The sequence below is a fragment of the Phasianus colchicus genome, chromosome Z (genome assembly GCF_987193195.1).
Source record: "Phasianus colchicus chromosome Z, bPhaCol1.hap1.1, whole genome shotgun sequence".
NCBI classification, from domain to species: Eukaryota; Metazoa; Chordata; class Aves; order Galliformes; family Phasianidae; genus Phasianus; species Phasianus colchicus.
In genome coordinates, this window is record NC_143476.1 from 70,197,914 (window position 1) to 70,216,522 (window position 18,609).

The window sequence follows — 18,609 nt, forward strand, 5'->3', positions numbered from 1 at the left end:
CTTGTTTGTCACCTCCTGTGTGTGCTGCATTGTCTGGCTAGCAACCTCACTGAGGTACCTCAACACACTGGAGGTTTAGGCCCTGTACAGAGTGAACAGGATGTGGTCCTTCTTTCAAAAATCTCGAAGTCTAATAGCATGGAAAATGTTTAGAAAACAAAAACAAATTTTCCACTAAATGGGATTTTTTTTTTACATGTGTATGAAGTTGCAAAATCAAGAGCCATCTTGATCTGCTGGGGCTTCTTAACTGCAAAATCTCACATCCTTTGTAGAGCAGGTTATTGCTAGTTCTTATAAAAGAAGGGCTAATGAGTGAGTAATGGTCACTATAACTTTTTTCATTGGACCATTTACTCAAGTTTTTTCTTTGTAGTTCAATTCATTTATGTTTTCATTAATTCCATAGATCAAGGCTTGTGCTAGTCACCATTTATTTTGATTTTTACTATTCCTTTGTCAACTTATCAGTTGTTCATTAATCTTTTTTAGTCAAAATCCTTGAATTCATCACACTACTTTTCTGTACTAAAATTATTTTTACCTAGCAATTGAAATTCTGTTATTCCTCTGGGGAATGGCAAATTATGTTACTGTGGCTCTTCAGTAAACATGATGCTAGTCCCTACAGTTTCTTCCTGTATGACAAACTGAAAAGCAAAACTAACTCTTAATAGGATTTCATCTCAAATTCTACTTGCAGTATAAAGCTCAGTTAGAAAAAAATACATTTATAAAGAGATTTCATAGCTATTAAAACTTCTTGTAACTTGTCATGAAGATTAAGGCTTAAAGTCAATGGCTGCAAATGAAAAAGTTTCTAACAATAGATTTGAGGTTTTTTTGGTCTCTCCTTTACTGTAATGAAGCAGAATTAATCTGTACAGACTTGCATACTGCACCTGATCTTGCTTGATTTTCCTCTCAGCTCATTTCTAATCCTGTTCTTGAATTTTCACCGCTGGGGCTTGATGAAAATTTGAACATCTCTATGATTTTCTTCTGTATGTAGTCTGAACTGTTCTCAATATCTGATAAAGTTTTACTTTAGGTTTTTAGCTGAGGACTTGCAAATATTGTAGTAAAACACTGACAATATGTTAAGTTGACACCTAAATACAACTGTATATGAGGTCTGTCAGAAAGGAAAGAAAAACTGGCGATTCGTTTATTACAGTGCTGTATGTAGTTTTATTACAATGCTGTACAATTAGTCCAAGAGTAATGCCTCATATTTATTTCCATGGAAATCACAACGGACATACAAAGAGCACAATAACACTATTACATAGTGCAAATTTGCAGCCAAGTCACTCTTTTTCAGCATAGTCACCAGTATAAGCTATGCATTTTCACCAGTGATGAACAAGAGCCTGTATGCTGCACTGATAAAAATCTGCACCAGTGGAGGTGACCCACAGTCACTGTCACCACCACTGAAACGCACCACTCTCCCCTCACTGTGCTCACATCCACTGTTTATTCTCCAGAAATGTTCAGCAAATGTCAGTGAATGTCAGTGGTGCCATTTTTTTTGCATGGAGGCATTCAACGACACACCTTTACTCCATATATTCAAGAAAATGCAATGGAATATTGGTAGGAAGGTTCAAGCTCTACTGCTATACCACCTACATCTACCTCTGATATCAAGGGTCAACATCATAAAATAGGAGGCATTAGTTTTGGAGCAAGACTCCTAACAAGCATTTACATTTGAAAGTTGAAATTTCTCTCATTTTAGAGGATGAAATCAAGATCTCTTTCCTAGACACAACATGTTATTAATGAAAATGTTAAATGCTGTAACAAACTAAACATAGGTATGCACAGAGTAAACTGAATGAAAGATAAAGTATGTTTGTAAAAAAAGGTAGAGTAGCACTAGCAGCCAAAACTCAATCAGTGACTGTGAGTCTGTGTCAAGAAACAGTGAGCACTAAAATTTCAGCTTTACATTGCAGACTGTAACCTGAGAAAGCATTTCTTATGAGATACACATTGCAGTTAGCCTCTTCTTGTTGTGCCATGCAGGGCCTTCCTCAGACTGGAGGAAAAAACATGAACAAGGTATTTCTTAGGGCTTCTCTGGAAGGCCTTGCTCATGATTTCCATGTTCATGTGTGAGAGATTGTTCAAGAAAAAGCAGGTAGGTACTTTGTATGTAATGCAATAAAAGGAATAGTTCTGTGACCTTTTGTAATTCATATGGGTGCAATTTCCACTGGATATTTTAGTGCTACATTGAACTCTACAACAACATTAGTAAGCTGTCAGTATGTCAGATTACAACATAGAAAAGCACCATGGAACAGATTCACAGATTCACAGAAACACATAACCACAGTATCATAGGGGTTGAAAGAGACATATGGGAATCATCAAATCCATATATGGCACAACAAAGAGAGGGAAGTGATATAGGATAGTAAGCATAGCTTCACCAAGGACAACTCCTGTCTAGCAGTCTGTGACTCCAACCTAGTGGTCATCTATGACGGTGTAACTCTATCAGTTGACAAGGGAAGAGCCACTAATGTCACCTATCTGGATTTCAGTAAGGCCTCTGATGCTGTCCTCCACAACATCCTACACACTAAATTGGAAAGATATGGATTTGATGACTGGACTGTTTGATGGATGAGGAACTGGTTGTGAGATCAAATCCAGGGAGTGGTGGTCAGTACATCAATGTCCAGATGGAAATCAGTGATGAGTGGTGTCCCTCAGTACTAGGACTGGTGCTCTTCAGTATCTTCATCAATGACACTGCCAGTGGGAACATGTGTGCCCTCAGCAAGTTTGGCAATGACACCAAGCTGTGTGATGAAGTTGACACACATGAGGAAGAACAGGATGCCATGCAGAGAGACCTAGATAGGCTTGAGCAGTGGTCCAGGAGAGTCTCATGAGGTTGAACAAATCCAAGTGTAAGGCCTTTCACCTGGGCTGAGGCAACCTCCACTATCAATACAAGCTGGGAGAGGTAAGGATGGAGCACAGCCCTGCCAAAAACATTCTGGGGGTACTGGAGGATGGGAAGCTGGACATGAGCCAGCAATGTGCCCTCACAGCCCAGAACATCAAATAGATCCTGGGTTGCATCAAAAGAAGTGTGGCCAGCACTCTACTCCATGCTGGTGAGAACTTACCTCGAATAGTGCATCTACATATGGAGCCCTAAGTACAAGAGAGACCTAGACCTGTTGGAGTATGTCCTGAGAAGGTCCACAAAAATGATCCATGGGATCCTCCCCTTTGAGGACAGAATGGGAGAGCTGGGGCTGTTTAGCCTGGAGAAGAGAAGGCTCCGAGGAGACCTGAGAGTGGCCTTTCAGTGTTTAAAGGGAGGGGAAGAAAGAAGGGGACAGATTCTTTAGTAGGATCTGTGGTGATAGGACAAGGGAAAATGCTTTCAAACTAAAAGAGGGAAGATTTAAATTCAATATAATGAAAATGATTTTTATTATAAGGTTGGTGAGGCACTGGAACAAGTTGTTCAGAGATATGGTGGATGCCCTTTCTCTGGAGACATTCAAGGTCAGGCTGGACCAGGCTCTGTGCAGTGTGATCTAGCTGTGAGTGTCCCCACTCACTGTAGGGGAGTTGGACTAAATGACCTTAACGATCCCTTCCAACTCAAATGATTCTAGGAGTCTGAAAAATGATCATTTGTCTGATGTCTGTATCTCATACCATGTTATACTTGCCAGGAGATGTGATGTTTTTACACTAGAGTTTATTAAGTCCTTCCTTTAGGGCTGCTTTAGTAGGTGGAGACCCTTCTCTCTTGCAAGGTATGTTCTATCTGCCAAAATGCCAGATAAATTTACTTAATCACATGCTGTTGAACAGTTGCATGAATTCTAAGGAATGTTTCTTCATTTTAAGAAATTGCTTTTTTAATCCAGCAATTTTAAAGAGAGCCTAACATTCAAGTATATAGCAAGACAAGATTGCTCCAGTTGTGAATTTTGTATTCCAGTTAAAATATTCCTTCCCTGTGGTAGTTACAATGCTCTTCGGGTGCTTTTCAGATTTTTCCTGCCCATAAATACATTAGAAATCACATGAGTTTGACAATTACTTATTTCTTATTATTAAACATTACAGAATGACTACAGATCTCCTTGACACTATTAGACATGCACCAAACATCCCTGCAGGGATTCACTGCCTGTTACCCCCACACATTCATCTCACTCCGTCCAGCCCTGTCACTGACCAGGAAACCCACAGGTCTTCTGTGAGGAGCTGACTACCTACAAAACACTGCCACTGGATAATAGAGATACAAGAAAGATACTGCCGAATCCTAACAAATACAGCTTCTCAGAATATTTTCCTATTTTCAACTTTATATTTCTAACATTTATAAAGATGTGAGAGATTCTAAGGGTAACCGTCTGCTTCCCTGGAGTGTTCATGACACTAACACTCAAAATGTGCAAATGTCTTTGGAAAGTGAGTACAAAAGTCAAAGGTGACTGAATATACATGAGTTTTCAAACATGAACAAATTTTTAGACATTGCTCTTTTCCTTTGTGTGGGTTTGTGATGCTGACAGAGGATTCAGTGAACGTGCTGACTTTTGATAGCTGCAGGATCAGCTTAAACAACAGTACTGACATTCAGCTTCCTCATTTTAGAACTTACACGTCCAAATTTCATTTCTGTTTCTTTGGAAATGTGAATATAATTTTAGGTATTTTTGTTACAGTGTGTTGGTGTTTTTTCTGAAATACATATTTTTTGCATTTATTTAGATATGTGCTTTGTTATATACTATTACATACAATTGCTGACTTGTGAAGAAATACAGAAAAGAAACAATTAAAAAAATTACCAGTTAACAAGATAATTGCATCCCAAACATATTCTAGCTTGATAATATTGTTTGGAAGATTTTCAAGATTTTATTTCAAAAGCATTTACATGTACTAGGTTTTGCTACGTGTATTTTAGAAGAAGGTAATTTCGTCTTGACAAATTTTGATAAAAATGCTCTAATCTGAAAGTACCTCATAATTTTGCCAGATGGTATGAAGGCGGTCTTTACTAATTTTTACAGTTATCCTATGGTTATGGGTTAATTCAGGTTGGTTTCTTCTCACACAAAATTTAATGAAATGTTTGCTCTCTTTGACACTCGGAGAATCACTGGCATTTGGCAGGCAAGTTCTGTATTTTAACCATTACTTTTATTGTAACAGCTGCTTACCTCTTATGAGCAGGCAATGAAGTACACGTGCAGTCTGTAGGTGGGGAAGGAGTAACTTGGCAAAGTGCAGCTGCATTTTCAGCTCACACTGTGTAAAGCTGAACAAGACAACAGCTTTTGGATGACAATGCAAATCGTTTACATGAGAGTGCATTTTAATCACATTGCATCAGTGAATTCCAGTGAAAGAAAAAATTGCTAAAATTAATTTTTTAAGGGAATTTGAGGGTTTAATTTCTTCTTCCAATAGTTTAGTCACCGTTGCACTTGAAATTAATTCACAAGTATTTTTTGTATACCAGCTTCATTATTCACTTCTAAGTTTTCACTGTAACTGCATATCACTAACACAATCTTTTAAAAAGTTTTCATATTAAAAAGCTAGAGAAGCTCTTCTGAATGCTTAGCTGGATTCTGTTGCTTTGTAACTCAGAACTAAGGAGCAAGATTTTGGTTGCACAGATTGTAGGTATATGCTACTAATTTATTTACCTACCAGGTAAGTCAGGGACAATACCTACTGAGTTCTGTACATTGCTGTGATTTTAAATAAGTAAACATTCAGAAAAAAAAGAACAGTAATACAGTTATGAAATTATTATTTCTGTAAAATCCCATGTTTCCAACAGAATAGCACATTCTCAAAAGCCCACAATATTTGTATACTGCAGCTTTCATGATTGAAAACTTTTTGTTGCTGTCTTGTCTTCTTTCTTTCCATTGAGTTTGGTAGTATTATTCATTTTTTTAAGCTGAACTGCAAGCTTTTGAAATAATAGGTCATAAAATTTTGATACCATCTCTCAATGTTAAGCTTGCAATTGCATGCACCACCTTTCTACCTGCCCTCTTTCAACAAAAATGCTGTCCATTCTCAGCTCAAATTTACCTCCTCATCACAGAATTCAGCAGCTCCCTAGCAACAGCAAAATTTCTAGTGGCAAATGAAGGACTCCTACAAACGTTACCTTTTGGTAAAGAGTTGGCATGCCAAGCATTCCATGACAATCAGTTGATGAGAGATTCCACTCTGCAAGAATAACTCTATAGGCACTGAAAAAGTTATTTTTCCCCAGCTCTTAATGACCATGAAATTATTTAAAAAATCAGTAAGATTTGGCCATGACCTCACTAATTTTAGTGTAAACCCAAGGCCAGTTTAATGAGCTACTTCTAATCTAACCTATGCAATGAACACTGAAATTCCGGTCCTGACCCGAAGATTACTTTTGTCTGTTTATTCATATGAGAGGAGTGTAGGTTTGTCTTTCTTCTGCTGCATTAGAATGCTTTTCCAGCTTTGAACATGACGTAGTGCAGTCTTCGAAGTGCTTCCAGTCATTTCATTGTGTTCTGAACAGATATAAGTAAAGATGTTGTTAATAATTATTTTCCAGAAATGCATGTTCATTTGCCTGTTGATTTCCTGCCTTTTCTTGACAACATGCCTGACCAAAGCAATTTCCCATGAGGCAGTAAACTGGTGAAGCATTGCCTTTCAGTTATAAGAACAAGACTGTATTGTAGACTACTAATCTTCAAACGAGGTGAAAAATCTGGGGGGTCCTTAGGGAAAAGGTCAGACAAAAAGTGATGTTAGAACTGCTAAAATGATGGTGACAAATTGCAAGAACATCTCTCAGCAGGAAAGAGCACGGTACCTTCTACAAACAAATCCTCACTCTTCAGCAATAATCATAAACCAAGGTCAGTAGCAGGTTGCTGCAGGATACCTTGTCGTTCTCCTGGAGAGAGCAAGCCTATTTTTGTGGGTCCCTGGCTGGCATTCGTATGGATGTTAACTAATATTTTCCTCACTACAGAAATCCTAGATATCTCAGTGGCAAGAAATGCCACTAGAGTGAGGTGAAAAAAAAAGATCAAGAACTAAAACAGATAGACATCTGCAAAAACAACACTGCTCCTAAGGATATATTCTGTAAAAATTAGTGAACAGGTCAGAAACAATCCCATCTTAACCCACAGCATAACTCTCTCTTCTCTGGACAGAGCAGGGGTAGCTGATCAAAGTATAGTCTGTACATGTTTCTGGAAGTACTTTTAAGTATAATGTCTGCTCTGAGATGAAGGAACAAAAATGGACTCTCATTCTCAAAAGTCCCTAGTACCATCAACAAGAGATCCTCTCCAGGCTCAAATAGTGGAGGGTTTTTGCAAGTAAAAATTCTGAAGATGTGAGAGAAACATAAGGCTTTAGTCAAGATTTCAGAAAAAATAGTCCATTCATAGGAATGTAAAGCTATAAATGGAACAATGGTTTTCTGATATCACAGTTACTTAATTACAAAATGCACAAGTGCAATAAAGAACACAATTTGAATGTTGGCTCACACAGTGCAAAGAGTCTAAGATGATGCTATATCTGCAAACAGGACATTAGGTAGATTAGCACAATACAGAGCAATTCAATTAGAGACAGAGTGACCTTTTACTGCTTATGCTAAAAAGCAGCAGAAGGAACCTTGAGTATAATGAATATTTAGCTATCTCCATTTCATTGCTGTTTTCTAGCATTACCTAAATGAATGTACCTTTTCTGTACTGCAGATGAATTTGGAAGTCTGTAGCATTTCATCAGGGAGATTTCCCTTTTTCAACAAAATGTTCTGAGTATTGTCTATGAAATCATATATATGTTCTCAGTAATATAGTAGTAGTTTCATTTTAGCCATCAAGATATTGATTTGACCCTTGGGAAACTACTAGGGTGTCATTAAAATAATATTTGCCACTTTGCAGTAATTGCAGTAATGTGGTATCTCCTCTGGTGCACCAGCAAACAGAATTCTCCACTTCCTGCAGTGAAAGTTGTGCATTAAGTGGTGACTGCTGCAGGTAACAGCAGTATTGGACATACTACCTCAACTTTCTATGTTTAAAATCAGAGTTACAACTTAGGCTGAGATGTAGTTTCTACTAGAAACAAAGGTAAAGTCATTAAAAAATCTACAGAGTTCATCCAAGAAAATAACTATCATTTATACTTCAAAACTAATGAGTATCATGTGATCAAGATATCAGTTTTATCTCTGTTCTGTGTGATAAAGTGCAATGACCCCTTCACATCGTGCTGGGAAACTGGTTCAGTAATGACTCAGAAAATGCCACCTGCACTTCCCAACCAGCAGCTGAATTTTACTACAAGTCCTTTAATTGGAAGAACAGCTCCAGCTAGGCTTTCTTTTTTAATAAAGGTTATTGTTCTTACATTTGAATACCTTGTACTTGCTTTTTTTAAAAAATATAATGATTGGCATACACCATGTGGTTTTGAATAATAACTTCCAATATAACAAATACAGCCAAGTGTACAGAGTCAGGAAACAATTTATTAAGGGCAGGGTCTGGCTTTAGCTGTCATGGTAGAAAAGCACCTCACCGCGCAGTGCTGGAGAGTCTTCAGGTACAGATGCTGGACTCTGGAGCAGCTCTCATTGCTGCAAATGAAACAGTCAGAAATTAGATGGGAAATGTAATTATAGAAAATTCAGGATTAGTGGACACGAAGCAGCCTTGGTGAGGGTCTGTGGTTCACATAGTCTATTATAGCCACCTAGGCTTCTGGGAGGTTAATCAACTACTGGAAAGTGAGTTAGCTCAGAAGCACTGCTACTGAGCCACTGCAGCTGCACCAGGCGGTGCAGAGGGGGCTAATGAATGCCCCAAGGTCCAGTAGGGTGGCAGGAACGCAGTTGAATCATGGGGAAACTGTGACATCACTGGGTGGACTCATAGCAGAGACTGAAAGGAAAAGTCTTAGTCTTCTGGAAATCCCCAGCTGAATACTGTGCAGGGAGGGAATAATACTTCTACTAGCTCTTCAAAATAAGGGTACCATATATGTACATAGTCTTGTGTCACAGTTAAAAGGAATATTTCCATCTTACTCCTTGTGCAAGAATGTTCAAAGCAGGAATGGCAAAGGTATTTTTCCAGTTATGGTACTGCTTGCTTTTGAGAGACTGGAAACTCCAGATTTTCCAAGGGGTGAAGGGTATTAAAGAAGGCATGTCTGCATGAATTGCTCTGGAACTAGCCCTACCCTTATGACTGCCCACCCAGTGTAAAAGCTAATTTGCACCTAATAATCTTTTTCTTGTGGATCAACTAGTTTATCCCAAGTGAAAACTCAAAAGTGGCTGATGAGAAAGACTTCACTCCCCAAACTGTCCACACAGCCAGGGGGGTGTGGGCTGTGCAAGGTTTCACCAATCTGTCCAACAATTTTTCAACATTATCTCTAGGAGGCTTGTGCTCCTCCACATTCAGTGTGTTCATGACTCAGTGCTGCCTTCCTGAGATAAAACTATCATACTTGTGGGTTACTGCCAGGCGTCTCTTGCTAAATAATCTGTTTTCCCTTGGTTTGATATGCTAAGAACAGCTAGCATTACTGCAATGGCACAGAAGGATGGGTTGAGAATGAAGAGGCCAAAGACATCCCAGATCCTCTCCAGATTCCACTCTTCTGGTGGCTCTCACCAGATAACATGGCAGCTTGGCACAGTATGGAAGTGCTGCAGTGAGCTATGCCATACTGCCTGTCCAAAGTTGAATACCAAAAAGTCTGGTACAACTCCATATAAATGTGCAAGCAGCATTCTTTCTTTGTTGAGAAGGTCTTCACTGGCTCACCTCTCCTACACTAAGTTCAATGTTCCTCTGGTCTGGGACTGGGCCTGTGACTTCAGCTCGGTAGATCTAGGAGTCCAGCTATCTCTTTGTCCTCAACTCCCAAAGCTAAAGACTGGGAATTGAGGAAACAGTCACTTCACCATTGGATCTTCATTTTCCCACAACCCTACCGAGAGAGTGCTCCAGAGGGAGAGCAAAACTTTTTGAACACGTGGGAGCTCAGGCTGAGTGAGTCAGGCTCAGTTTGTTGCTAGGGCAGAATTACAAGTAGCAGCCAGACAGAGCTGTCTTTCTATGGCCAGCTGATCAAAGCGTGGACATGAAGCCGATCAGTGAAACATAAGAAAAAAAGAAAAGGAGAACTGTGGTTCTTTGATATAGTCTATCGAATGTGGACTATGTGAGCACATAGCCTCTGCAGAGCAGCACTGCAGATAACAAATATCTACAAATATTTTCAGTTCTTAAACCAATGTCCTAATTAAGTCTGACATCTCCAGAAGGAAGGTGTTTATGCGTGGTGGTGTGAAACCCAAGGGACTCTAAGCTTCAAACCAGGCAACACAGAGGTGGCTACATAGCCTTCTAAATTTTGCATCCAAAGCTAGCTAATTCATATATTCACTATCAACAATGACAGACGCTAGTGCCCTTAAACCTCCCTCATGTGAGGAAAGGACTGTCGTAGATTGCAGTCACAGAACAGGGCGTTTAGCAAATCAGAAGGTGCTGGAAAAAACTAAAAGCAGGAGTGATTTAGGAGCCAGAATTGCCCCCTCTCAGGTGGTGACTCTCACCCTGGACTGTCCTATCACAGCAGGGAACCATCAAGGTGAAGTCATCCCCATGAAAGTCTTCCACCATCATGTGCCAAGAACTGCAGGTGCAGATGAGATGACAATAGACTGGTGGTCAGTTCTACAGGGAGTATAGGGCCATTTTTTTAAGTGCTCTGTCATGGTTCTGTGCAGAGTGCGGTAACGATGATGAGGAATTGCTGCTTTGGGGACATGAAGATGACTAAATACAAGGGGCTCTGGGACTGAGACCAAGACAAGGTTTGTTTTAAGTACTGCTGCAGCCAGTCTGCTCTGGTCTTGAGGAGTGGCATGAGTCACTCCTCAACAGCTGATCAGAGGCCACAGGCTCCTTTTATGAATCCCTAAAGGCTCTACAGATCAACCCAAAATGTGTCCATAAGCATCAGAACTCAACTGACAGGAACAGCTATTACTCTCAACTTATCATTTGAGAAGACCAGTTATTTTGAATCTGATTTTCCAGCTCTAAATCTGTGCTTTTCTTTTTGCTGGCAGGTAGACATCCAAATGATAGTGCTGCTCAGGGAGAAACTTATGACTCAGTCTTCCTGGAATTTACAAAATTTACATCCTCCTACTTATTCCACATTGCAGCTTTTTGTCACATTTATTCTTAGCATCCTGAATACAAAATGTACATGGAAAAAAGGGAGAGAAGCTGGTTGTCACATTACCTCCCTTCACCTCCTAGTGACTACTTCCTCAATAAGGATTAAGAAAAAGGCATTCTTACAGCTGGAAAACCCCAGGGTCCAGTTTGGAGCACCCATCATAGTCAAGAGCTTGTAGCTGGTTAGATCAGCTGCTGCCCAAATACTGTCGCTCTGGATGTTCTGAAAAAAAGGCTTTTCCACTGAAATCTGTTATTGCCTCCTTGCAAAATGAGAATGACATATTTTCTCCACACTAGTTATTTGAATGAATAGTCTACTAAGATCAGGACAGTGTCCATGAGACAATAAATCATCCATTTTGCTCAAAAAACTAATCAAAAAACCCTCTCTGCCAACTGTAATATAGATCAACATTAGGTCAATACTGTAAAACAATTCCTTTCAATTCATGTTTCTGTGTTAAATATGGGTCCAGCCTGTTCCCATTTTGAAACAAAAAATCCAAACCAAGGATGATTTAGATAGCATCTATTTGATTTATATAGGTCTAAACTGCCTATAAATTTTAAGGGAAAGGTCACGTAGCATTCCTAGCAAGAAGAGTGGGATAAGAGGTAGGGGGTAGCTTAAAAAGGGTCTGCAGATTTACTGTACTAAAAACACTGGGAACTGTGTTTTGACTTTCTGGGATAGCTGGAGCAGAAGGAGAAGTCTCAGGAATGTTCACTGGTTTGAGAATGAATGAAGGCTGAGGATCTTTATGAAGTAGTTTCCTTATTTCACCTGTTTATTAATAATTGATGTTACATAGGTACTACTAAAAGCAAAGAGCAAAGGGAAAAGAAAAGAAAACAAAAACCCAAGAAAAACAAAACCCAACCTCCCAAAACAAAAAGCTTTGAACAAACCATTCTAAAATCCTGTCATTCCCACCTGTTCCTACTGAGCTCCTTCTAGCCTTTGTAATCTCACTGCTAGCTTTTCATTCAGCATGGTCTTCCTTGTCTACAAGGCTTTCTAGCCTGTCTTTCTGATGAGAAAGAAATATGAATTTGTAGGAGAAAAGACAAACATTTTACTATTCCTTAGCACAGAACCTTGCTCAGCCATTGGGATTTTGATCTAGAAATAGGACCTGCAGCTCTCACTCCACTGGCAGTGACATGAAGGATGAGCACCGCTGCATGTCTGTGATGCTGCACGAACTCAAAGCAGGTAGTATCATAGTGAAATCAGCTTGTCCCAATAGCTCCATACATATGCAAGAGTCATCTCTTAATGGAAGCCTAAAAAATGACTTTCTTACTTTACAGACATGGGTCTGAGGAGCTGTGGGACAGGGACCATTCACATGTGAGGGCTTTGCAAAAATGCCACTACAATCTAAAGCAAAGGAAATTTTGCTATTCTCTGCAAAGTCAAGCCTGTTGACATGCAAGGCAAAGGCAAATGACTTGTTAATTACTGTTTTATTTAATTTAACTTTTATTGGAAATTGTCTTTTAGTATTTTTACTCTTAAAAATGTTTGGCTCAGTAGAGCAAACAAAGGCAATGACAGAGCCTTTATTTGAGAAACAGTTGCTATAGGAAAAGATATCCAAGAGGAATTAATTCACCCCTCCCGTTTGGAGAATGGAACGAGCTGAGGAATGTGACCCTCCTCCGTTTGTACCATCGCGCTGCAGCAGAGAAGGGCGGGGGAAAAAAGGGAACCCGCGCAGACTCAGATGGCACAGGAAGTAATGAGGAGACAGAAGGGGCGGCTCTAGACCCCCCCTGCCCGCTCCAGGCACTGATGCTCACCCATTGGTTCGGGCTGCGACCTTGGAATTCCACTACACCCCTTCACAGCATGAACCAATGACTGAGCAAATGTACATTGTGACGCATGTACAATACCCACCGCAGTGTGGAATGTTAAGACAGTAAAGGCAATTATTGGCAGACTTTTCCAAAGTTATGTTTGGCCAGTACTTGATGCTCTTTCTCGAGTCATATCTTCTTCAAGGACCAGCAGCGGTTCTGATTCGTGCTCGCCAGTTCCAGAAAGTTCAGCAGTTCACAACAGGGTGTCACAATGTTTCCTTATGGACACTGGAACATACTGGAATGATGTTGCTCCTGCTGGCTATCCTGTGAATTTATGACCTCAAGGGGAGTAAAACAGATGTTTAATAGGTACGAGGAGGGGTAGGTCTGCCCTCCATGGTAAGAAACAGGCTGAATTTTGGTCTTGAGTCAACACCTCCAACTATATCGGGGCATATCCTGGTCTTTGATACCACACCCTTCGGTCTGATTTCTGAATCACTATATCAGGTACCAAAGCGGGGTGTTCTAATTTGCCGCATGGACATAATGTCCCCTTTGCAATGAAAAAACAGGTGTGTCAACTACTACGTCCATTGGCCATGAACAAATTACTGAAGGGTTTACTGATCCCCCAACATCTAACAATCTCCCTGAAGGTGCAAGGAGACCACATCATTTTGGTCCTGCTTGCACTTTCCAAGGCCATTTTACCTTGTGTCTCCCAGGCTCTAGGTCCTCAGAGGCAGGGAGCAGAAGATTATTCATGGTGCCAACTTGTGGCTTGAGCGAGGTGTCCTTGCCTGTAATTTGTATCCTAAGCGAGGAGGCCCAAATTGTCTGCAACATTCTTAAAGCACTGGGTCTGCCTTCTCTTGGTTTCTCATTCAAGTCTCGCAGGGTTTCATAAAGCCTCTTGGTCCTGTAAGGACTATGAGTCTCTTCAGAGCAGCCTTCAGGATGCTGTTATATCTTTCTATTAGGCCTGCTCCTGTTAGATTATAGGGCAGGTGAAACCGCCATTTAATGTTGTTGTCCAGCCCACTTCTGCACAGTTACACCTGAAGTCTCAGTGACCTCAGAAGTCCCATATGACACCAGCAAACTAGTTAAAGCTTTGATGGTATAGGCTTGGTTTGCCTTTGCTACAGGATAGACTTGCTGTATCAACACAATTTAGGGCATATCTGGCCCCCTCAGATCAAGGAAGGGGACCTATAAAATCGATCTGCCATTGCTGTAATGGGTTGTGTCCTCTAATGAGATGGGCCGTAGTTTTTGGCAGAGGTCTTGGTCTCATTTGTAAGCAAGCGTCATGCCTGACATGCTTGGACAATATCTGGTAACTGTATAGGCAGCCTCCATGCTTTAGCTGCTGCCCACATGGTTTTCTGTCTTGCATGTCATAATTTGCGATGCAGCCAGTGGGCTGTGTCTTCTGCTGATGTACTTCCTAACCATCAGACTCGAGCCAGTGTGTCAGCTTCATCATTGCCTGGTGACTGCAAGGGTTGATGTCCAGAGACGTGGTATGCTCGTACAGTTCTGTGCCTAACCACGTTCCATGTATCAACCCACATATCTTTGCCCCAGATAGGTCGGGCATGGATCATCCAATCCTGAGTGGCCCACCGTGATATCCAGAGCTTAAGCCCTCAGTAGACTGCCCAACTATCCATGCAGATGTTCAGTGCACTGTGTGTTCAGTGAACCATATTATTTCAGTTGAGGGATGGAATGCTACAGCTCACCACCTACTTAGGTTCCCTCTTCTGGATCCATCTGTGTACCAGGCATCTTCTGGAATAGGGTATTTCCCTTCTTGTTCCTCCCCTCTTCTCTGGACAGGTAACCACTATTTGCTCAGCTGTCTCACTGTGATATGTTACCGGCCCAAGTATCTTTTGCAGTTCTTCCTTCAGTGGAGAAGATGACAGGTGGCTTCTCTGACTAAGATAGGTGACCCAATGTGCTACTGTTTGTGATTGAGCCACCCCAGTCTTAGGAATATGGGTTAGGTCTTTTACCCACCCCTGAATCGGTAAAGTTGTTTTAACAATAACTTCTGCAGTCTGAGTTATTGGTTCTACTGCCTGCAACGCAAAATAGGTGGCCAATAACTGCTTTTCAACCATGCTGTATCTCTCTTCTGCTCCATGCCAAATCTATGACCACAACCCAATTGGGATTCAAGCGGAACTCTGGCACTGCCACAGACCCCAGCCAAACCCTTCTTGGGTTACATGCACATCTAGTTCAGCTGGAAGCACTGGATAAAATATACCCAACACATGGGCCTGTTTAAAAGCTATTTTTGCTTGCTGGAAGGCTTCTTGTTCCATTCTACCCCCATCCATATTTGGCATGTTTTTGTTAATTGGTATAAAGGTTTTAGCAGTTGTGCTAAGTGAGGCATAAAAGATCACCAGTATCCTAATAAACCCCAAAATTTCTGCAACTGCTTTTGTTTTATGGGAATCGGGAATGCTTGGATCTTATCTATGATTGCACTCGTTAACACTTTAGTCTTACCTGACCAGACAACACCCAGGAATTTAACCAATAGCTCTTGTCCTTGTACTTTTTTGTGGATTTATAGCCCATCCTTTTTTCTCTAAATAAGTAATTAATGATGGTACTGTCTTCTCTAATGCCTTGATTGAGTCAGACATTAGCATCAAATCAACGATGTAGTAGCACATTTTGACAGTAGATGGTTTGTGCCAATTTGCCAAGTCACATACTATCAAGTTATGACAAAAAGTAGGTGAATGCGCATATCCCTGAGGTAGGACTTGAGAAGTTCACTGCCTGCCCTCCCATGTGAATGCAAATTGGTCTTGAGATTTCTTAGCAATTGGAATGCTGAAAAATGCATTTGCTAGAATGCAGAGAGATGTATCTATTTCTCTACTTAGTGTATACATGAGGGAGGTGATGTTGGGTATGGCGCCATGGATTGATGGTGTGACTTTATTTAGTTATCTGTAGTCTACTGTCATTCACCATGTACCATCTGACTTCCTGACTGGCCACAGGGGAGTTGTATGGGCTGTGTGCAGGTCTAATGATCCCTACTCTTTCCAGCTCCTGCACAGTCTTGATAATTTCTTCTTGCCCACCTGAGAGTCTATACTGCTTTATATTTGTGATCCGGCATGGTTGTGCAAACAGGTTCAATTTTTGCATGACTCCTTATAATTGCCTGCACTGCCTGAATACTAATATATCTTTCCCTTAATATGAACTCTCCCACAGTGGTTTGGAGAGTCAGACCTGACAGGATCTCTATTCCCAATATGTATGCTGGAACTGGGGTGATAGACACCCTATACTCCCAAAGTGGTAGACACCCAACCCCCAGTTTCAACCATGTTTGGGTTACAGGGATCATCTGCCACCCCAAACTCACCTATCATTGCCTGAGTGCCTGAAAATTGGTTGGGTCAGCATATATAATTGATGTTTCTGTCCTGGTATCTACTAGTGCCATAAGCTGCTGCACATCTTTTTGGGACCAATGAATTGTTAGTTCAACATAGGGTCTCCAATCCCCTCTAAAGACCCTAATCTTGGGGAATTTTGGCTCCTCTGTCATGCCATCAACTCTGCAATCCCTATGTCTTTTTCCTCTGATGGCTTGACTGTGGCTTCCCAGGCCACCTAACGAAGTTTACTTTTCTTCGATGGGACTATGAAGTCTTCTAGATTTCATGTGTTTTGTGGAATTTGCTCTATGAGTCTAACTCCTTCCCTTTTAGGGGAGCATTGGAATCTGACTGTTTGGTAGCTTCCATAGTATTAATAAGACCTGATTAGGCTGCCCATCAATCTTTTGAAACTGAACTCTCGCTCTAGTCAGGCCATTGAACATTTGTTTTCTTGAGAATCTGATGGGTCCAGATTGAATTACCTTAGGGGCAGGTCTCCTAGGTCATGGTGGTGGATGGATCTCCAACTTTTCCATCACCATTCAGACACTGTGCCTGGCCTGTAGGTGCTCTGTCTCCCCCAGATCTGCCACCAATTGGGCAGCCAGTTGTACTATGGCCTCTCAGGCCACTAGCAGATTCAGTATGGATACCAAAGTACCATACTGATGTGGTGGAGCTTGCTGCAGGATGAGGTCCCTCATTCCTGCTGAAAATTTCATCATGTCCGGGCTCTCAAAATCTTCCTCATAGATTGCCTCCTTTATACCTAATTCTAAATGTAGCTTTGCAAGTCCTCCATTGAGGACCATAAGACTGTATGTAATGGTATATCACTCTTATTTGTCCATGTTGCATGGCATGCGGTCATTAATTACATAATCAGTGAATGATTTTCTTCATTATGTTGAACGGCTGCATATAGTCTTTGCCTGAGGGCAGGGTGAGTGGTAACGGATGCCAGTTTTGAAATTTCTGGTCCATTCACCATGCTTTCTGCCCCATGTCATATAATCGGAGCAGCCATGCTGGCACAGTCTCTCTTGGTTTTTTCTAAATTGTGGTATGAGATCCATTAATTCAGTTGCCGTGTATTGGCGAGCTGTTACATGTAGTGTGCTCTGGGCAGGGGCAGACTGGTCAGGGGACACCCTTGCTGGCCTATCCTTTGTTTTATTTGTTTTTTAAGTTACAATTGGCTGGATCTCAAAGGGATCTAGCTCTAATGGAGCCTCAAGATCTGACCTTTTAGTGCTTTCATTTACAGAGTTTAGTTTCTGTGGGTTCTCTTGTACGGGGTCCCCAGTAATTTCTAGATAGATATTCCAGATTTTTTGTAGGGGAATGATAGGATTAGGTTTATTCCCCCTCAAAATTGCAACCTGTCTTTCCAGTTCTTCAATAGGGTCAGGCAATAGTTGATTTTCATCAGTGAGATCCGCTTCAGTTATATTTAGCCGGTTCAAGGCCATCAGCAGCAGCCACACCACCTGTCATTCTTGAGTAGGAAGTATGTTTTTGTTAAGACTATTGAAATACTCAGCCAGGCAGGCTGGGGACTCCTGGACATTCCCTCCGTCCCACAGAGGGCCCCATTTTTCAATGATACAAGCAAGCCCAGTTGTAGGAATCCCAGGATGTGCCCTGGCAAAACTTCACTCACAGGGCTAGTCTTTCCTCATGCAAACCATCCCATGATATTCAAAAATGCCACGATGATTACTTTAGGAGGATTATAATTGGGTACCTTTAAAGATATTTGGCTGCCTGGGCTCGCAAAATGTAGAGCAAACAAAGGCAATGACAGAGCCTTTATTTGAGAAACAGTTGCTATAGGAAAAGATATCCAAGAGGAATTAATTCACCCCTCCCGCTAACAGTTTGCAGAAAGGAACGAGTTGAGGAATATGACCCTCCCCCATTCGTACCATCGCGCTGCAGCAGAGAAGGGCGGGGGAAAAAAGGGAACCCGCGCAGACTCAGATGGCACAGGAAGTAATGAGGAGACAGAAGGGGCGGCTCTAGACCCCCCCTGCCCGCTCCAGGCACTGATG

At 41.2% G+C, this 18,609-nt stretch overlaps 1 long non-coding RNA gene and 1 pseudogene across 1 annotated transcript; both read right to left on the minus strand.

Annotated features, from left to right (window-relative positions):
• Positions 1-8,566: 8,566 nt before the first annotated feature.
• Positions 8,567-13,571, minus strand: LOC116239916 (uncharacterized). Its single transcript, XR_004169183.2, has 3 exons — positions 13,219-13,571; positions 12,247-12,343; positions 8,567-8,680 (listed from the first exon to the last, which is right to left on the minus strand). It is a non-coding gene; the product is annotated as an uncharacterized LOC116239916 (long non-coding RNA).
• A 3,147-nt stretch (positions 13,572-16,718) lies between these two features.
• LOC149913068 (uncharacterized) lies at positions 16,719-17,367 on the minus strand (annotated as a pseudogene).
• Between the last annotated feature and the right edge of the window lie 1,242 nt (positions 17,368-18,609).